The 22,925-nt window shown below is 42.7% G+C and overlaps 1 long non-coding RNA gene across 3 annotated transcripts in view; it reads right to left on the bottom strand.

Annotated features, from left to right (window-relative positions):
- Positions 1-263: 263 nt before the first annotated feature.
- The window catches only part of LOC146823038 (uncharacterized), a 77,611-nt gene continuing 54,949 nt past the window's right edge, over positions 264-22,925 (bottom strand). For all 3 annotated transcript variants that reach the window (XR_014962126.1, XR_014962124.1, XR_014962125.1), the window contains one exon: positions 264-614. This is a non-coding gene — a long non-coding RNA (uncharacterized LOC146823038). The remainder of the gene's footprint in view (positions 615-22,925) is intronic.

Raw genomic sequence — 22,925 nt, forward strand, 5'->3', positions numbered from 1 at the left:
AATATAAATGAAACGCATGTTGAAACAGTGACATCATAAAAGCATGTGCTTAACTGAAAGCACATATATATTTGAAGCGCACACTAAAACAGTGAAATCATAAAAGCATGTAACAATCATTTTAAAAAAGATCATGCATATCTGGATACTCAACAAGAATAAATGTATGATGAATACACAAAATGAATGCACAAATAGAATCAAGCATATGGGCTCAATAATGCTCCTAATGTCACAAATGGCTAATTCTGGAACTTCTACAATTGAAGCAGCCACACATATATTTTGTGCTTAAAAAATAAAGGCAACATAATCATCATCTTATCTTTAAACTAAACAGCATCTCCACAACAAATAATGTCCTTCTGTGTGAAAGACACACAGCCTTCTTGCATTCAAAATGATAACTGTGAACATTTTACTTCATTTTCACGATATGAGTCTATTACTGGCTTGGTGAGTTTGTCTGGTTTGTTCAGCCAAAGGATGTCAGCTTGCATCGTCCGGTGATCACTCCAGGGTTGGGGGAGGGTTCCCACACACTCACAGGCCCACTCAATGTTAACCACACGCAGGACAGGGACATCAGGTACACCAACACGTCGCAGTATGATCTGGAAAAGAAACAAGCATCACTCTTCTTGCAAAAAATAAATGAAGTGCACGTTTTGCTTTTCTGTTTTGGGTCTGAAGGCAAATATTATCATTCCTGTCTGCACGGTTCTCTTCTGGCTCTGGGGAATTATCTAAAAATTCTACCCACACTATGGCCTCTGAATTCTTGGTATTGGAATGAAACTCTCCTAAGAAGCGCTGGGGCAATCTCCTTCCTGATTATTTCTCCACACACTACTCAATATATGCACCTTTTATCATTTGGCATGAGCCCAAGGCAATCCATCTGGTCTACCTGCTCCGGTAACTTTGCTTTCTTCAACTGGCCCCTAACCTTCTGTGGGACTGGTCTGCGCTGTGCATACTGACACATAAGAATCACAGTTCTAAGTAAGTCTAGGGCAATATGCATCCCTTCATTCACTGCCCACCTGTTTGTATGGTCTTTTTCTACTAGGTGCTCGCACTTAGCCATGCACACCAAATTAGAATCGTGTGTCACCACCTCTGTCTCCTAGATTTTAGCCTTTTCATCTGTAAGGGAATTACAGGTTCTGTCTAGTGAATGTATAGGACCATGAGCATACACAGTATCTGCGCTTTGCAGTACAATTTGCCACTTCACTGGGGAATCCTGTGTCTCAGGCACCTCAAACACCACCCCTGGACTTTCTATTGGGACCTGCACCAACTGTTCATGCAAAACTGCAATTTCTGTCTGTATGTACCACTTGATCACATTTGCTTCTTGCCATTGCATTTGAGAAAATTCAAAAGTCAAAATCACATTATCTCTTATTGTCATCTGCCCAGTGTCTGTCAGCGTGCAAAAGCACAAAAGCATCTGTATCTGCCCTTATCTGTCACAGCACAAAACACACAGATAATTGTGTCTGCATAGTGTCTGTAAGAACACAACTCAAAATTAACAGTGTCTGTCCTGTATCTATCAGAGCACAAGTCAAAATCAGCTGTGTTTGCTCTGTATCTGTCACAGTGCAAGCAAAATATACTTTGATTTGAAACTGTTTCAGTCCACAAGTCTAAAAGCATACTCTTCTTTACTAGTTTTTGCCACATACTCAAAGTAGCACACTGCCCCTGAACTGTCACAAGTAACTCACTGTCTCCTTTCTGTATTTGCCACATGTTTAAAACACATTGCACAATCTCTTTTGCAGATTCAAAGCACCTTGCTGCATTTCTTTTTTCAAAATAGTGTCTCTCCATGTAAAGCAAGGTTTGTCAATTTTTTATTCTTAATTCAATTCAATATGTTTATTTGGATCTCTAATGAGGTCCACTTGAGGCATACATGAATAGACATATTAAACATACCAACAATAATTACAATAAAATCACTTCATTAAAAGCCATTGAATCTGCGTCACTAGCGCAGTTTTTGTAGAGATTAGTTCATCTTAAAGATATAAAAATTCTTCAAAATCAGCTCTGGAGGCTCCTTTAGACAGCAAAGGGAGTCCCCCAATTAGGAAATACAAATAGTGGCACGGTAGAAACAGAATACAAAATAGAAAAATATAATTGTTGTAACAGAGAGCAAAAGTGCATTAATTTGATTAGTATTGTTACCCCAGCAGATGACGCAAATCAGAGCTTATAAAATCTATTAGGTACCCTACTATAACAGCCTCCCATTAAATCCTAAAATGAATAAGATCAGTCAAGTGGCAGCAGTGAGGTTATGAGGCAGGTAAAAATTCTGAGAAACTAATCACATACTGAACCGACTGCTCATTTTCCCTGATGATTAAGATTTAAAGGAAATAAATGTTCCAATTTTCTTTAACTAGGGCAATTAAGTAACCGTCAACGAATAAATAAGACCGTTACCAGAACAGATCAGTCAAACTAAAAACATGTGCAATGTGAGAGAATAGTATAAAATAGCAGCTTCATATAAAAACAATTTATTAATAAAGTACATCATATAGCTGCAACAAAATAGCAGCAGTCGTATAGTTAGAACTTATACTGCGGCAAAACAAATCATGTTAAATACAAGTGCAATATAGAAAAGTAACATACCATAGCAGCATCATAATAAAACATGTTTTATATAAAGTGCATCATAAAGCAGCAAAGTCTTTTCCCTTAACAACGTATTTAAAAACAGATAAAAGACCCAATGATGTGCAAACAGCAATGAGATAGCAGCAGTCATAAGTTCAAACTTTCCGCAGGTGAGAAATAGACTCAAATAACCAACGAGTACATAGAAGCTCGGGACTTTAGGGGCTATATAATGAAAAAGCTAATTAAATGCACAGCCAATCATACCCTAAGAGAAATTATGAGATTTTAAAATTTGTTCATAAACTCTCTAAAATAGTTAAAAAGGTTTTTCATTCCCTGACATGTCTGATTTATAACTGCAACCAACGATCGCTAATTCTAAGAGGCTAGTTTGTTTATCTTCTTGCACGTTTACATTTTCTCGGTTCAACCTTACTTCGGAAGCTTCAAATTCAACCAAGATAACATTCATTTCTGGCTGAGCAACGTCCTCAAAAGAATTAATTAAAACCTTCTGTGAAACCTGCAGATTAACTGGCAGCATCTCTACGTCCACATTTTTCACGAATGAATCACTCTGGCTGTCTGAACAGCCTGTCAAAATAAACGACTTCGGAGCGTGATACATGTTCAACTCTTTTTTCAGAGTTGTTTTCAACCTGGGCGTCAGCTAACTCTCTTTTCAGCTCATTATTTCCGATTGTTCACATTTTTGATACATGCTAAGCAATGCATTCAAAATGACACCACTATTTCTGTCTGAAATACAGAGTTGTTTTCCCTTTTTGAAAGAAAAATCTTGTATCCATTTAAATATCTGTATTTGCCTCTCATCTGTTAAACATGCATTAGTTTTTCGCCACTGGTGCGTCACTATTTGTGACGCACCAGCAGCGTGAAAAAATGTGCCATGTTGCGTCATATTTACAAAGTGACGCATCTAGTTAGATGCGTCATTTTGTAAACCCCTGCACCACATTATACCTGCATCAGGTATAATATATGCAGAGTGGGCGTTCTGACGCAAGTAAGCCTCGTAGAAGTGACGCAGTGAAATCTATGAGATTTCACTGCGTCACTTCTAGGATGCAAATGTGCCAATATCTTACGCCTGCCTCACAGCAGGCGTAAGACTGATGCAGGCACATTTGAAATGGGACTTGCCCATCTGAAATGACTCATTGATGGAGTTGCGTCACTTTTGTGACACACTCCAGCAATGCGTCATTTTTGCGCCTACAGATACATCAGAAATACTGACATACCTGTAACTCCTTGCGACAAATTGCGTCATACTGTAAATATGACACATCAAGCATGTTGCAAGGAGGGCGCAATGAAAACAGACGCATCCCTGTTTTCACGCAGCGATGCGTCACTTTTCATAAATGAGGCCCTAAGTTAGCATCTGGGAATCTGCAACTGAATATATAGGCATTTTAGAGAGCATCTTCCCTTTTTAAAATTGCACTTTTTTGAATCCTCGAGTGACGCCAAATGTCTTTCTTCGCCTTTCAGATAACACAGAATCTCCCACACAATGGCTCAAACACGGCAAAGCAGGAGACATAAAACACAACAACACCTAGAAAAGGGTTTTATTTTACAAAATGCAAAGACTCTCTTTTTATAATAAGGCTTCGGTTTTTGTTTATGCAGTGGTCTCTAACAGAAAGGCTTTTCCATATGCCAAAATGAATCACATTCAAATACACATAGAGATATATATTTATATGCATGCAATAATAACACACTGGATAAATGCAAGAGTTAAATGCATGAATAACACTAATGAATAAACAAGCAGCAAATAATATGAGATAAAACTCAAGCAAAAAAAATAATGGATGTCCTGCAAGAGATATATACACTAGATACATCAAATTATTACTTTGCATGTGCACTCTGACTCATTTACACATCACAAAGAAAACACCTCAACTGATCAAAGCCACAGGCCACACATCACAATGGCAATAATCAAAACTCAACACTTCAAATGACCACAGCTACTGGAATCACCCATCAGATTGCCACTAGTCAGAAACAAGTCACCTCACCCGATCGTTCACTCGACATCGTTGCCAATTCACGCTGGGGGGGCCCGTTCACAGCTGGCTTGGACTCTCGACCGGGACTCAGGTTCTGTTTGTCTTATAGCAGTACGTCTACTCTGTAAGTGAGCTCCCAACTCAGCTGTCAATAAACCTCAGCTTTGTAGTCTCAAAAGACACACTAGAAGGTTCGAGAGTCTTCCCCTCTACACCAAAGGAATCTTACTGGAACTGGCCAGCTTCCAAGCAAGCATTCCATGGCAGAAAGAAGTTCCCACGTCCCCTCTACATTCTTCCATGTTCCAGCCTTTATCTTGACGAAGCTCACGAAAGGCTTCAAGGGTACATTAAACAATCTCTCACAAAACAATCCTTGAACGTGATTAACCCAAACAACTTGCAAGCGTGTATGTGCCCGCAGAAAAAACTCAAGCCAGGCAGAGTCAGAATTCAGGATGACACGAGGCCATGTCAAAGCCAATAGTAAGAAATTAATAATTCTTCGCATGGGAACAACACACTGCACATTTGTGCACCACTGCTTATAGCATCACATACTTTATCTCTCAATGTACAACACAGTGCACATTTGTGTACCACTGCTTTTAACACTGCACTTCGAAACCAAAAAGTACATTTCACACATCTCTCTCTCTCTCATGCTTTCAAATGCACATCCCACACGTTTTGTTCTTGGCGAGGCTGCCTTAGTCCGTGACAACTCCCATTGAAAGACTGCCAGATTACAAGAAAGAAACCTTTAAGAGAAACAAGGCATATGTAGGATGTTGTACATTCAGGCAAGGATAAAGTAAAACACCAAAGTCAATTAAAATGATGATAGTCAAAGGTCATCACGTGGTGTCAGACCACAAGAGTGCATCTAGAATTACACATTCTCACTCAAATCTTCACAGTCTGCTGGAGTTGTGATGACTGCAGCCGATAAATGTTCTCCCCAAGGGTGCCGTAGAGGTGGCATTTTCTGCTGCACCTATTTTCTCGTGCATCACTCAGTTGTACACCCTTTCATGTATTGTTTTTAAGTGCTTGCAATCGTAGCTTGTCCCATATGAATACTTATTGGCATGGCTGCTGGGTAACTGTTTCCCACAAATATAATGCTGCACATATTTAGCTGAATCTTTTCCCCTGAAGGTATTCTAAAATTGTTGCAGACATCACGTTCTTTTGTGCTTGCTGGTGGAAAGATATACCTGCATGTGTTTAAAGTGGTTGTGCATAAAATTGTATTTGTAAAGAGTTAAATAAGTTGTGTTATGTTTGTTTGCAGTGAGTGCAATGCATTTATCCTTAACTGCAATGAGATAGTGGTCAGTTTGGTTTTTTTCTACAATCTTTATGATTGTTTTGTTTGCCATTGTTCAGTGATGACTGCTTAAAAAGAACACTGTTTACTGTGTATGAGTAAAAGAAGCTGAGAACATTAAAATAGGGAACATTAAATGCGTATTTATAGTAATAGATACCTTTGCACTATGAGGAATGTCTATTTATTTCTTTGAATTATGCCTTTATTCTTTTTTGAAATTGTAAGTTATTTCTGGAATTCTATTAATTGTATAACAAAGAAATATTTCAGTTTTTTTCTTTTTATACAGATCAATGACACAATTTTTTGGAGTAATGTACTTTACTAATTAGTTCTTTTAGTGTTGTTCCATAACTTTAGATTTCAAGGATGCCAAGCCAAGCATAGACTGCTACAGTTACTAACACACCTAGGCGCACATCAGTACAGCAGCTCACATACACAACTACACACATATAGAGGTACACACGCAGGCTCACACTGATACAGCCACTTACACACCTAGACAGACATTGATACAGTCACTGACACAGACAACTACACACCAGTAAAGGCACTGACACATCAAGCCAAACACTCATGCATCTAATAACACACCCAGGTTCACACTGACACACCCAGCTTCTTACCAATGCAGACACTCACACACCCAGGCATACATTACTGCAGACACTGACACAGCCAGCCAAACACTTATGAATCCAATTATACCTACAGGCACACACGATGCATGCACTGAGACACCCAGAGATTTGCCAATGCAGACACCGACACACTCGGGCAAACAGCAATGCAGACACTGGCACACCCAGCCAAACACTAATGCATCCAATAACACACCCAGGAACACAGTGCCACACACATTGAGAAACCCATAGATTTACCTATGCAGACACTGACACACCCAGGCATACAGTTATGCAGACACTGACACACTCAACCAAGCACTAATGCACCCAATAACAAACCAAGGCATACGCTGCTGCACACACTTACACACCCAGGGATGCACCAATGCAGACACTGACACACACAGGTATACAGCAATGAAGACACCAAATCATCCATCCAAACACAAATGCATCCAATAGGATGCTCAGGCATACAGTGATGCATACACTGACACACCCAGGCAAACATCAAAGCAGACGTTGATACACCCAGGCATACACCATAACAGACGCTGATACACCTAACCAAACTGTAATGCATCCAAATAACACACCCAGACACACACTGACATATACACTGACACATCCAGGAGAATACTGAGGCATACAATGACACGCCTGGGCATACAATAATGCAGACACTGACACGTCCAAGCATATACCAAAGCAGACACTGACAAACCCAGCCAAACGCTATTGCATAAAATAACACACCCAGGGATACACTGATACACACACTGACAAACCCACTCTCGCACCAATACAGTTGCTGACACATTAAAAACACAGTTATCTCTTTGTTTAACTAGATGGTGATTCTAACAAGAACCGTTTTTTCTTTCCCAGAAGTGTTTTCTAACAGTTTTAAAATTTTTCTTCTTTTTTATTTTTTAACAAAAAGTGAATAGGGTAGTAAAAAAGATAAGGATGGGGAAATGCAAAGAAGCAACTGGCTTCAGTTAAAAAAAACATTAACAAGTCACTGGAAGCAAAAGAAAAAATAACATAGATGCTTCTTCACTGTATCCAAGAATTCACTCACAGAAGAGATTTTAACAGTAACAAGCATGTGGCATTTCACGAAGTGAATAACCATGTCACTGAATTCTTCGCAGGCAGCTGGTACTGTAATAACTGCAGCTGATTATGGTTCTCCCAAGGCTTCTGTAAAGGTCGACTGTCCTGCTGCACCTGCTTTCTCTTGCATAATCTGGTTGTAGACCCTTTCATGAATTATTGTTAGGTGCTTTCACATGGAACTTGTCCCATGTGAATACTTCTTCCCAGTGTCTCTGAATGACAGCTTGCTGCAAATATTGCACTGCATATATTTTGCTGTTAACTTTTTTTCTCCAGAAGGTACAGTAAAGTGCCTCCACGCCACTGTGAGGTGGTGTGTCTCCCTCCTCATCCTCAACAGGGTGTGGATGCTCATCTTGGAACCGTGGAACCGTGCAGACATCCCGGTGAGAGGAGCCGGAGTCTGGAAGCGCGACGAGAGACTTGCACAAAATGGCGGCCACCACTAGCTGCTCGGGGAGAGCTCGCTAAGCGTTGGGAGCCCTCTCGTTGCGGCCGGACGGGTGCAGGGGAGCCCAACCCCTCTCCTTGACTCCTGCTGAAGTGGTGTGCGGACGGCAGACTGCCGCGCCTAAGATCGCCGGGACCCAGAGCTGCGATCGCGGAGTTCAACAAAATGGCAGCCACCACCCGCGAGGTGCACAGACAACGCTGAGCAGCGGGGGTCTCCTCCCCTTACAGCCTGGGAGGTACAGGGGGGCCATCCCCTCTTCAACACCCCTGCAATTGAGGCAGGTGGAGTGCAGCTAGAAGCGTTGACGAGTGAGCTGCCTGGAGATTGGAGCCGCGATGCTGTTGAGAAATGGAATGCAGCAAGAAAAGCAGACCCCTCATTGAGCGGTGAGCAGGGGAGGCCTCCTAACGGGACATAGTGACCCAATCGGTGTTGGGGGCAACCTGAATCCTGTTGATCTGGGCCACGCTAGAGTGTTGAGGGCAACCAGAGGATTTGCTGGACCTGCCTGACCTTGACATGGCTGCCAATACCATAACGTTTTACTGAATACTTGTGAGAGTCCTTGAGACACCCCCCAGCAGATTTCCCTGACCAGAGGCAGTAACAACAATGAGAGGAGAACAAGACAGTGTTCCCCGTGCACAGCGGGCTAAGTTACGAGTTATCGAGAGGTGCAACGGTGGGAATGGGTGCCGGCTTTGGATTTTGCAGGTGCTGAACCTGGTCCCCAGTGTTGTGGAGGGGCACAGGATTGTTTCTTTTGAAGAAGTAGGAACACCCCCCGGGAAGTGGTGGAGCGGCATCAGTATGGAGGTGCCTGGGGTCCCCTACACACTTTATTCTCAGCCAAAATATTCCTTACAGAGCCCTCTCAGGACAGTGCCAGACCTCAAGATGGCGTCTGGATTTTGTTCGGACTGCGGTATCTCATCTCTCCAACTCCCCCGATTTATTATGACATTCTCTGATTGCACCTGATCATTATCGTGACAGCGGAGTCCGAGCATTTTGTCTGATGCCCGGTGGAGCCGCTCGATTCAGCTATAGAGGAGATCGGCTCTGGTTCATCCCCTCGGCCATCACCTGCCCAGCCGGACATTGGGCACAGTTTCTCCCCATCTCCCTGTTTTCCCCCTTCCCTCCTCCTCCCCTTACGAATTTCTGTAATGTTGTTTTCTTTTTTGCTATGTTTGATTTTGCTCTTGGAACAAATGTAACTTGTAACCTGTAACTCTGATCCTCATATAAAGCGCTCTGATACCTCCGGGTCTAGCCAGTGCTATATAAAACTCAAATAAATAAAATAAAAAATAAATAAATAAATCTTGGATGGACGATTTAGTTTCAGACATTGTGTAAGAGCAGACCACCACTGGCCCTCAATACTCCTTCTAGAGACTTCACTTAAGAAGTATCTGCTTTAGGGTGTAGTTTTCCATTGGAGAGGGTGGAATATTAATAATCAGAAGACAAGGACTGGGTGTGCTTTCGAATGAATTTGTGAATCTAGTCTGTAAATTTGCAGATTTATTTAAGTTGTAATGTGGGTAATTTAGTTGGAAAACATATATAAGATGCATTATATAGACTTGTAAATATGTTCACACTGATGTTATTAATGGAAATGGAGGTGTGTACATATTCGCAGTAATCTATAAAATTTTCAGCAAATCCACAGATTCAGATTTGAAGATTTGTTCCGACCACGTGATTGTGACCAAAAACCAAAGAGTAGTAGTCTGTCTATTTTTACTGGCCAGTTAAGGTACCGTGGTACCCCAAAAATATTTTTTTTTAAATAATATTTATTTAATTACACAAAAAAGTCATATACTTGACATTAACTACATATGCGATTTGTATGTCTTTAAACGTATAATATTTATAAAAAAAAGAATGTCTACAGTACAAAAATAATAAATCAAAATGAAATGTAATATACTTAGGGGCTGATTTTGATGTCGGGTGGACCAGAGTCCATCTGAGATCGGTTAGGAACTGGAACGGACAGCCTCCTGTTGTCAGTTCCAGCCCAGCAAGTAGGATGCGACTGAACCCTGTTCGATCGCAATCCTATACTTTACACTGGGAGCATACATTCTGAATGGAATGCATGCTCTCATTGTAAAGAGCAGGAGTGAAGTTCATCCCTGCACCCGGTGGCAGGCCTCTGAAGGTCCCTGAATTTAGGTGCAGGGATCAACAGGGGGGCACCATAGGCCGCCATTCGGTGGCCTTGTTGGGGGCCCCCAAAGATAGATTCCCAAAGCTTTTCTGTGTCCGAAAGGCCAGCACAGAATGGCTTTGGGAATCTGCCATCGTAATCCCTCAGCCGGAAAGAGCCGGCCGAGGGATTACTGAAGGCTTTCCGAATGGCGGACGGCCTGAAGAAACAAACGGTTACAGTGTTGTTTTAGTTAGGAAATAGTAATTAAAAAAAGCTTTAGAAATTCAGAAATTCACTGAAAAAAACAAAGGTTACTGTGACATTATAGTTAGGCTCAGATTTCACTTGTGAGAAACCATAGAAATTTAGCCGGTATAGTTACCAGAGCTAATTATACCTTATGCCCCCTATGCACTGCTTATGACCTCACATATTACATCATTCATGACATGGTCAGTGACATCACTCATGGCATCACTGATGACATCTCAAATGACATCACTGATTACATTATCCACAGAAGCACTCACACACCCACTCACACCCCCATACAAACTCTCATCTAATGACTCAAACACCCACACAACCACTCATATACCAATTCACAGGCCCAAAAAACTACTCACAAAGCTATTCACTCATCCATAGCGCTACTCATATACTCACTAACTCTCCAATACTGCTTCTCACACAACCACTCACTCACCTTTACAACCACTCACGCTCCCAATCTCTCATTCATAGAGCCACTCACACACCCACTCACTTACAGAGCCACTCACATACTGATACAGTCACACAGCCACTCACTCACCCATGTAACCATTCATAAACCCACACACTCACTCATACAGCCACTCATTCTCCCATACAGCCACTCACGCAACCACTCACTCATCCATACAGCCAGTAACACACTCACTCACTCACACAGTCACTTAAACACCCACTCACTCATTCATAGAGCCACTCATTCTCCCATGCAGCTACTCACACAGTCTCTCCCCCATCTATACAGCCAGTCACACAGCCACTCACTTACTCATAGAGCCACCCACATACCCACTCACTCACTAATGCAACCACTTACACAGCCACTCACTCACCCATACAGCTTCTCACACACCCACTTACTCACCCATACAGTCACACGCACACGCATTCAGCCACTCAGATGCAAAGTCATGCACAGATACACACAGTTAACCAGATACTCACATAATATATGTTAGAAATAGTATCACTCATTAGTAGAACACAAAGTATACTAATTTAACTTTTGGAGTAACTTAGTATATAGGTTTAATACTTATAAACTATTCATAAGACTCACAATAACTGCATGATATCATCAGTGATGTAATTTGAGATAAAAGCAAAAGAAACAAATGATGAACGGAATGCTGAAAAATAAGGTGGACCGCTGGAATCCCTCACTCTTGCCCAGCGAGATCGGTCCTTCTCCCTTGCCCAAAAAGGCGGTAAAAAACCTTGGTGTTTTTATTGATGAGGACTTATCATTTAAGCAGCAGGTAGGCGCAGTGACATCAGCAAGCTTCTGCCGACTTCTACAAATAAAAAAGATAATGAAATTCCTCACAAGGGAGCCCCTGACCCAGGTAATAATAGCCCTAGTCATGTCCAGAATTGACTATGCCAATTCTCTTTACTTGGGTCTTCCCAAAGTCCTTTTGCGCAGGCTCCAGTTAATCCAAAACCAGGCCGCCCGGCTGATATATTACCTACCCAAATATGGTCACATATCCCAGGTGACTAAGGACCTCCTCTGGTTGCCAGTGACACAGAGAACAATTTTCAAGGTGTGCTGTACCGTCTTTAAGGCCTTATATCTGACCTGTCCCACTTTCGTAAAATCTTGGATTATTAAATATTGCCCCACCAGAGAACTGAGATCCAGCCACCTACACTATTTGGTGATCCCCTCATTGAAAAAACAAAGGACTGCAGGGTGTAGGTTCTCCGTCACTGCCCCTCGAGCATGGAATACATTGCCCTCTAATTACACTCAATTTAGACAACTACTGAAGACATGGCTCTTCAAACAGGCTTACCAATAATTGTGGATCAAGGCCGTATCAGCAACCTAGCGCCAAGAGACCGCCTGATGAATGTGCACTGTAGAAATTGACATTAGCATAACAAAACATAATTATGCAAACATTCACCCCGTTACAAAGATCTGGGTTTAAGCTATTGTTCTTTTGCTCACCACGCCACCCCAGTTTGGACCCAGCCATATGCAAATCAGTCTTGACCCTGTTCCTCATGGGAATAGCCAAGCCTGAACTGCCAAGCCAGATCCTCTCTGGACCGCAAACAAGCATCCTGGGACCGGTTTTGGGGCATCACCCCTGATCAGCCAGGCTAGCTTGAATTCAGTGGCGCAGTGAGCACGAGACCCACGTCTGGGCATACCCTTCCCACTTAGGGTGACAAAAGCAAAAGGAATAAATGATGGACGGAATGCTGAACAATGAAAACATTCAACCCCTGTCAAAAGATCTGAGTTTAATCCATCGTTCTTTTGCTCACCATGCAACCCCGGTTTGGACCCAGCCATATGCAAATCAGTCTTGTCCTAGTTCCTCATGGGAATAGCCCAGCCCGAACTGCCTTGCCAGATCCTCCGTGGACAGGGAACAAGCATCTTGGGACCGGTTTTGGGACATCACCGCTCATCAGCCAGGCTCGCTTGAATCCAGTGACGCAGTGAGCACGGGACCCATGTCTGGGCATACCCAACGCACTTAGGGTGAGAAAGCAAAAGACACACAGATGATTGATGGAATGCAGAGCAAATCAAACATTCACCCCCAGTCAAGAGCTCTGGGTTAAATTCATCATTCTTTTGCTGACGATACCACCCCAGTTTAGACCCAGCCATATACAAATCCGTCTTGACCCTATGCCTCATGGGATCAGTCCAGCCCACACTGCGGAGCCAGGACTGGAAATAAGCATCCTGGGACCGGTTTTCCGGGCATCACCCCTCATCAGCTAGACTAGCTTGAATCCAGTGGCACAGTGAGCCCGGGATCCACAAAGTGATAGAGTTGACATGTCCTTCAAAGGTAAGTTGATTGTCAAAAACTGCTCCCAGGTTTTTTACTTTGTTAACTGGCGTAGAGAGCTGACCTCGTTCTCATGGCCACCAATCTTGGGACCAGAAAGAGCTATTTCTTCCAAAAAGGAGAACTTCAGTTTTACCTGAGCTAAGCTTCAGTTTTTGGCCATTCAGTTCCCTATCTCCTGCATGCATCTGTGAAACCTCCTTGCTGTGTCTATGAATTTGTTGACACTGAGACCACTATTTGTGTGTCAGCTAGATATGTTACCCCTGAGAATCTGAATGATCTGATAAGTTTGGCCAGAGGAGCCACATATATATTAAAAAAGGTTGAGATGAGAGAGGATTCATGTGGTAAATAAAATTCTTTACCGGGACTTAATTTGATACAGAAACATAATAAAATAGCTCAGTAAAATGAGAGGCAGAATCCGTGGTATTAGAGGTTCGGAATGGGCTTTATTCCAATGATCGATTATAATCGGTTGCTCCAAGTTCCATCACCACGGAGGTTCAGGAAGTGAAGTACATACTTTATTGACAAGAAATGACTTTTATAGTACATACATTACAAGGAAGCGAATGCAGTAGGCGTAACAATTGATAAGGAAAATGACGATTCATATGCGTAACCGAAAATGGGTGTAATAAGGAGTAAAAAGGAACATAATTGGTTATGATGTCATATATAGGTGGATCTATAAGATAATACTTGGCATAGATGCGCGCGCAGCAGCATGACGTGTGATTGACGTGCAACTAGGGGGTGAAGGGGACTTGACATTTAGCTCTACATGTGGAGACGAAAAGTCTGGGGGGTCAAGTCAACCTAATCCCAAATCATATCTAACATCCTATGTTTAAAGAACTATGTTATCCACAAAAGAAGGACTCTCGGACAGAATCTATTCTATACTGACTGTGTGTGCGTGTACAAGCGTCTAAGTGTCTATACTAGATGCGAGGGGGTAGGAATATTCCATGGTAACAGGACTATGAATTACTTGCATAAAGACAGAGAAGCCGGGCCCTTTGCTCGGTAGCTGGAAGAATGTTTACTTAAACTACTAGGCAGGAATGCATTGGCTGAGGGGGAAGCAGATAACTCGAAGGTGAAATACAGTTCTTGGCAGAGAATAGGCTGATGTCAGGCTTCGTGAGCCGCGCAGAGAATGAGACAAAGTTCATGGTCACAGATGCAGGCTCAGACTGGAGCTTTCAGAGGCAGAAGGCAAGAAGAGTTTGATGACAGCATCAGGGCCTACTTGCCTGGACTGTAAAATGGCATAAGTGAACCATATAAAGCCGGTGGCCTTTCGTACTTAGGAATGGAATATCCGGCCTATACATGGCGGATCTGACAGAGGACATGTTGACGGTGGACGCACATGTGTTTGCGTCTTCATAACTGGAACTGGAGGGAACATACATGTACTTGTAACATGCACATAGAACCGTTGGGGTCCAAGATAGGGGACATAACTGACCAGAAAAATCCATATTTCCACATTCCCTCCTTGTCCCCTACTTGCCCGTCAAGAGATATCAATCTTCATTAATCCATTGATCTGTTCATATAGCATCATTTGTTCTTCTTTCTTCTTCCGGGATCTTGAATGAAAATCTTGATGTGGAATGCACGATGTGGCACACAGACCACAGATCGCTGGTCCACATTGTAGACATAGACAGCAACTGAATAGTATGAGAAGGCCAATACCTAGGAAGGATAGAACTCTCCATCCCCAGGCTGATATCACACTCCAAAACCAACCGGACCAAGTCCAAGTGCCTGGGTTCTGGTGTATCTGGCTTACAATCTTATGAAGGCGAGTTATAGCTTTATATACAGATGGCGAATTTTCTGGTATGAAAATGCAACAGCTTGATCCGATGACCCTACAAGCTCCGCCCCTATCAGCCAGGATGACGTCAAGGACAAGACGATTTTGAAGCACAACAATCCGCATAGCAGACTGCTCTTCTGTTAAATTGCCTAAGGCGGAAATAGTTTCATTCACTACTGCTTCAAGGGTTCTAGTTAATCTACGTATCAGCTTACTATTAGTAACAGTACCTATATAGGGAAAGATGCCTTTATTGAAATCTGTGTATTTTTCCCATGCTGTTTCAGTGTAATCGACAATTGGGAGATCTCTCCGCTCTCTGTTGTGTACTAAATGAATATTTCTATAATAATCAGGAGGAGCTAGGAAAACAGGTGGCAAAAGGAATGCAATGTAGCAGGTACCATCCCAATCTAGAGGTAGACGCATATATGCAGTCTGACCACATATAAAGTAGGAGTGGCGATAAGCTCTAAATGAAGATTTGCCTTGATCACTGAATTCTACTGTAGTAGTGCATTTACTATGGCCCATATGTATGGAACCAACTTTTCTTACACACAATTCACCTTTCGCTGGGAATACTGACATTGTTGGTAAAACTAGTTCAATTTCGGATTCGACATTTAGAACCATGAGATTAGGAGTAAAGTTACCTAATCCATATACTTCATTTTCTAGATCAGTTCCTGTTCCTTTGGGGCGACCCTCCTTGTCAGGGTAACAGACTTTGAATAAAACTAGGTTCAGATTTCCCCATACCCAATGGTCTTGGTAAACGGCTGTATCTGAGTCTATGGAATTGATTAAACTAAACCATGCTCCACAGGAGCCATTATGTGTAAACGGATGTGGAAAGAAAGGCAGGACTCCTTCATAATTCTGATAGGGAGGGAGCCGGCCACACACCCAACAATTAGTTGCATTACTAGTCTGATGGGAATGATGTAACATACTAATGAAAGTGTTATTACGCAGCGCAAGTCTATAAGACAATTCATGCGGGGGTAGGTCACTAAAAGAATGTTCAGCAGTAACATTGTAAACATTTCTGGCAATAGGGTAATATATGTGCAACAATATACTTGCAGTAATTATTAAAAGACTTAAGAAAAACAAGATTAATAATGTCACTATGCAATGGCTACGCAGTGATTTACAATACGCCTGTCGTTTCATCATTCTTCGCGACTGTCCATGATTCAGGTCTAGGCGATACATGTCGGAGACAGATTCAACCGCTTCACCTAGGAGAGGACTTAAACAATCAAATCGTCCGACGGCCTAGGCCTTAATTTTAGTCTATAAAGTTCTTTACTGTCGGCCTCAGCCAGAGGTAGTTTTGAGTCAATTGGTGAGGACACACGAGGTGGGCTGTTTACATCTGAAGGAAGTCCATGAAATTTCTTGATATGACTTGAATGAATCCATCCTTTCTTGCCCTCGATCTTCACGGCTGTCCTTGTGGTCAGCAAGACCAACTTGGGTGTCTTCCACCTGGGCTCCAGCTGAGTCTTTCGGTCGAAATTCCTCACAAGGACGAGGTCCCCCGGAATTACGTCATGGGGTTTCACCTCAGTATTGTCGGGAAAGGCTGCAGCTACCTGTGAACGACAAGATTGTAGTGCAGACATCAAGGAAGCCAAGTAATCTGTCAGCATATTACAGTCAATATCAGTTATTTTGCGTGGCATAGGCGTCCCCCACATATTTGGTGGTCTGCCGAAGATCACCTCATACGGGGATAGCCCTGTTCGAGAGTGTGCTACCATTCTCATGTAGAAGAGTGCAACTGGTAACGCTACTACCCAGTCGACACCTTTCTCTCTGCATATTTTGGACAATCTGATTTTCAGTATCTGATTATGTCTTTCTACGAGACCTGCTGCTTCGGGGTGTCGGACACAGTGGAATTTCCACTGATAACCTAACAGAAGTGAAACATGTTTCATTAATTCGGATGAGAACGGCTGGCCGTTATCTGAGTGAACAACACGTGGTAAACCGTATCGTGGGAAGAATTCTCGAACTAACTGTTTGGCAGTAGTCGGGGCAGTGTAATCTGAAACCGGGTATGCCTCCGTCCAGCGGGACAGAGCGCAGACAACTACGAGAACATATTTGAATCCTCGACATCGTTCCATCTGGATATAATCCATCTGGAGTACTTCAAAAGGGTGATTAGGAGGATGAAATCCACCTTGCTCTACGGGAACACTTTTTCCTGGGTTGAACTGGCAACAGATCATACAGGTACGGACCTTTTGTTTGGCTGCTGCTCGTAAATGTTTATTGAACCAAATGTGTTGAATGCTGTCTAGCATAGCTTTTTCTCCTAGATGTGCTGGACTATGTATAGTGTTAATTATAACTTGGACCATTGAATCAGGAAGGAACCACACAGACTTTTCTTTCATCATCCATCCTTGGTCCGTTTGGATCCCTCCTAATTCAGTCCATTTCTTTATTTCGTCTGGTGTAGCATGTGTCTGTATGTCAATTACGTCAAGGGTAGGATCTTTAACTGTCATACAATGTGTCGGCATCGGGACTATTGTCTTTGTCATGTCGGATGTTTGGGTTTGAGCAGTCTGTTTAGCTGTTCTGTCGGCTAGATCATTGCCTTGAGAAATGATATCAGTAACCTTCGTATGAGCCTTACATTTCATAATTGATATTGCAGTAGGTAGATGTATTGCATCTAATAAGGCATGAATGAGGGGTCCGTGCTGAATGTGGGCACCGTGGGAAGTTAAATAACCTCTCTCTCGCCATAGCACGCCGAAGTCATGTACAACTCCGAATGCATAACGTGAATCAGTGTATATGTTGACTTTTTTATTTGTGGCTTGAATACAGGCTTGTGTCAGAGCAATAAGCTCTGCGGCTTGAGCTGACAAAGTATTTATACGATTAGTTTCAATGACTTCAGTATCTGTTGTGACTGCGTAAGCAGCCACCAACTCTCCTGTATTTGTTCTCATACATGAACCATCTACATACAATGTCAGATCTGGGTCTGACAATGGGACATCGGTTAAGTCTTGTCTAGGTTTCGTCGTTATTGTAATAACTTCAATACAGTCATGGGCTAGTGGGTCTGTTCCGGTTACTGGCAAAAGTGTGGCAGGATTCAATGTGTTACAGCGTCTGATTTCTATGTGTGGCTGAAACAATGTAAGTTCGTACCCTGTAAGTCGCGCTATAGTCAAGTGTTGTGTTTGCGTTCTATTTACAAGAACCTCTACTGCATGTGGTACTTGAACTGTCAATGGATGTCCTAACACTATGGCATCGCTTTGTCTGATTGCTAAAGCTGTCGCTGCCACTGATTTTAGGCATGCAGGCAAAGCCTGAGCTACGGGATCTAATGTACTAGAAAAATAAGCACATGGTTTGTGTGCTCCTGCTTGTTCCTGTGTGAGTACTGACAAGGCAGTACCTTCGCGTTCTGTAACAAAGAGTGTAAACTGTTTTCTGTAACATGGCGTTGCTAAAACAGGTGCTTGACATAAAGCTTTCTTTAGGCTTTCAAAAGCTTGTGTATGTTCCTGAGTCCAAGGGAGAACAGTCGATGTGGCTGCCTCCTGTGTTGTCAACTGAATGAGTGGTTTTGCTAGAAATGCGTACTGAGGGATCCACTGCCTGCAATATGACGTGAGGCCTATGAAAGCCCGCACCTCCTTTTGTGTCTTGGGTATTGGCATGTTAGCTATTAACTGAATGCGGTCGGGTGTAAGCTGCCTTCCCTCCTTGGACAGCGAGTGTCCAAGATAAATAACTCGCTGGACACAGAATTGCAGCTTAGAAGGGGACACCTTGTGCCCCTTTTCGGCTAGAAATTGTAAAACTGTCAGTGATGCTTTTTCACATTTCGGTTCACTTCTCGCGGTGATCAACAGATCATCGACGTATTGAAGCAGAGCAGTGTTAACTGGCATGTGGATACTGTCGAGTTCTCGTTTCAGTGCTTGGCTATAGATGCTGGGGCTTTCTGTAAATCCTTGAGGTGCGCGTGAGAATTTAAAGCTACGTCCATTTAAACTAAATCCGAACAAATATTGGCTTTCCGGATCTATTGGGACGCTAAAAAAGGCATTCTTGAGATCGATTACAGTAAAGAATGTCGCTTCGGAATCAATAGCTGTCAGTAATGACGAGATATCTGGGACCACAGGAAATTGTGGCACAATGCATTTGTTTAATTCGCGCAGATCAATAACCAATCGATATACTGGCGGGGCCTTTGGATCTGTTCGTTTAAGAATCGGAATTATCGGTGAATTACATATGTTGGAGTCGGTTTCTACAACTACTCCTTGGGCAATGAGCTCGTCAATGATTTGTAGTAAAGCCACTACAGCATCTGGTGGTAACTTGTATTGTCGCATTCGTGGTAGCACCACTCCTGCCTTTAATGTGACTCGATATGGTGTAATATTCATGCATCCAACATCAGTAGGGCCTTGTGCCCATAGATGTGTAGGTAAAGTCTGCAGTCGGGGATCCATGTCTCTAGACACATAATGACCTTTAAAATCACGTAAAAACAACCTTACTCCTTCCGGAGAACAACATATTATAGCTCCTAGAGCTTTCAGTGTTTTTATTCCTAACAGATTTTCTGGACATGATTTAGTAAGTAATAAATCTGTAGTTCGGGTCAAAGGTCCTATCGTAAGTGGGAGAGGCTGTGACACTTCATTAACAATAGGTTTTCCTGAAAAACCAAGGGAAATATTCTGTGAGCCTGAGAGGGGTGCCCCTGGAACTTCACTACGTTTTATGGTTGTCCGACTTGCCCCTGTATCGAGTAAAAATTTTCTGTCTTGGCCTAATAATTCACTATGTACATAAGGTCCCTCTTGATCCACAGGGATCTCGATAAGGGGTAAGTCAACTTCCCTCTCTAGGCTGGTTCATGCGTATCGTTGATAATCAGGATAGTCGTACTGTGCGGTCTGGTACAGTTGTCGTGTCGTGGTTTGTGTGGCAGCAACAGGCAGCGCTGGTGCAGCTGGCACAAACTGTATAGACTGTTGTGAAGCTGGCATGGCCTGTGCATGCTGCGGAGCTCCTTGTTCATTCTGGTCCTGTCTAGGTGGCCGTGGTCTTTCTTGTGTTTTACCTATGGTGATATTATGTTTCAAAACTGGACAATCGTGTACGTAATGACCTGGCTTTTTACAATAATTGCATGTCCCTTTTACAGGTCCTGCTGAATCACCGGAATGTGTCATACCCTTTTTATGTCCTTCAGCTGGAACTGTCTGAGAAACTAACATTTTCATTTTCGTGTCTTTCATACGTCTGTGTTCATGTTCTTGTTCCTCTCTAATTCTATTGTGATGGTACTGTAACATTTGTAACATTTGTGATGGAGTGTTACCTTGCCAGGTACTCTCGAATTTTAATACTCTATTCTTTACTTGGGGCAGGGCATTTTCCACTAATTTTGTTACGAACAGATGTGGGTATGATTCGCTACTTGCTTTTAGGCCACTATTTATACCAAAACATTTTTCAAATCGGGCATAGTAATCACTAGTGTCTTCATCTTGCTTCTGCTTACAGGCTGAAATTGTACCCCAATCTTCCTTTTTCGTAGTTAATAAACGTGGCAGTACCTGTACTAGTAAACCTGGTAGTGCTTTAGTTTTATCCCCGAGTCCTGCTCCTGCAGTTCGGGCTTTTTCTTCTGCTTCTAATACTGACCATTCTATCTTTTGGTCTCCTACCTCCCACTCTTTTTCCCTGAGTTTCTCATAAATGCCAGCAGGCATCAATACCTTTAATATTGTCATAATGTCGGGATAGGTATACTCTCCCATGAGTAACATGTCTTTAATTTCTCGGTGAAAACCCGCTGGATCTTTGTCATGACTGGGTACCACTTTCTTCATTTCTAACAATTCTATTTTTGATATGGGCGTATATACAAATACGCGCTTAAACTCGTTGTCCTCGCCCTTTATTGGGTGCACTTCTCGTAAGGGATTCTGTCTATCCATGTAATACGTCGTTCTTTCCTTGATGGGCAATGAGACACGGTCTGAACATACAAAAAGAATATACTGCCTTCTTGATTCTAGAATTTCTTTAATTAATTTAGTACCTGAACCTCTCCATCTATTCATAAGCAATTCAGTCAATATGTCAGGTAAGGGACCAGGGTCCGAATGCTGACTCTGATATAGTATAATGAGTTGTTGAATCATATAAATCCCAGCTAACCGCTGTTCATCTGGGGTGAGATTCAAAAATGCGCGTGCTACTGTATCATCACTATATTTTCCGGGACTGTCCACCCAATGGACAGCTGACCTGGCTAATTCTTGTTCATCCATAGAATCGAGAAAATGATAACCCCTTCGTTCTCGGAGTAGTTTGTCGGCGGTTTGGAACGAATGCTCGTTAGACCTGATGTTAATTATAGGTATTCGGAAATTCCTGTTATTGTCTGGACATATCGGACGTATCGGGTCAATAGGACATCTATTACTATTACAAGATCCTCCTTTACCTACATAGGCTATGGTGTCTGACTGTCCTGCGGGCAGTCCTGACCCTTCCTCCTCGTTTTGTTCGAACTCGTCTACCGCTAATCTTTCTTCGTGTAGGCGTTCTATTTCTTTACGGATCTTTCGGCACATGGCTATTATACAATTTTGTTTATCATGTCTACCTTCTGATATATTCTGGCTCCATCGGGTAAGAATTTGCATTGCTTCCGGGTCTACCCCCGGTCGGTCTTCATTTCTGATCACACAATTTATGAGGAAACGTAACAGTTCCCCCTGTATCTCCACTTTCTGGTATTCCATAGCTCTGTTAATACATTCTGGATCTCGCCCTGTTTGGACAAAATGATATATTTTATCTAGATGCGCCGTCATTCCTGGTAACTTCCCTAAATACACTGCGGCTCGTCTAATACGCAATGATGCCAGGGTCATTTCGTCCTCTTTGCCGGGCACAGGGTCATATCTACAATCTATAAGAAGTTCCTTAAGCGTACGGGCATTTATGAGTTTGGGGGTACGTGAATGTGCTGACTCTTGAAACGTAAGTTTATTTATTCTGGGTGGCGTAGAAAAAATGTTGCTAGCACCTCCCGCAGCCCCATCTGGGGTGTCGGGTGTGAAAGGATTCGTTGAACGTGACACAGCAACTATAGGTGTGGACACAGCTATAGAAGCAGCTGTAGGAACAGATGTAGAAACAGATGTGCTTGCCGGAACTTGTGACACGATCTGTTGCTGTAGGGATACTGGTACTGGGTCTTGGCGTTGAACCTCCCTGACAGGCGGTCTATGTGGGGCGGAATTAGCATACTCGGGAGCTGCGTCATCTAAATATGAGGAAAGAAAAACATCTTCTGCGGTTCTAGGATGCCCCTTAGGATGTACCTTTATTGGAAATAATGGGGGCGGCAAGTCTTTCGGTGTTTCTGGAGTAGCTTTGGGTAATCCTTCGGCCAGAAGGGGATACATACCATTCATAAGGGCATTTCTTTGTCTGTCTACTTGTTCTGATTTCACTCGGATACCTTCCTCAATTAATAGATTTTCTCGAA

The sequence above is a fragment of the Triturus cristatus genome, chromosome 5_2 (genome assembly GCF_964204655.1).
Source record: "Triturus cristatus chromosome 5_2, aTriCri1.1, whole genome shotgun sequence".
Classification (NCBI taxonomy): Eukaryota; Metazoa; Chordata; class Amphibia; order Caudata; family Salamandridae; genus Triturus; species Triturus cristatus.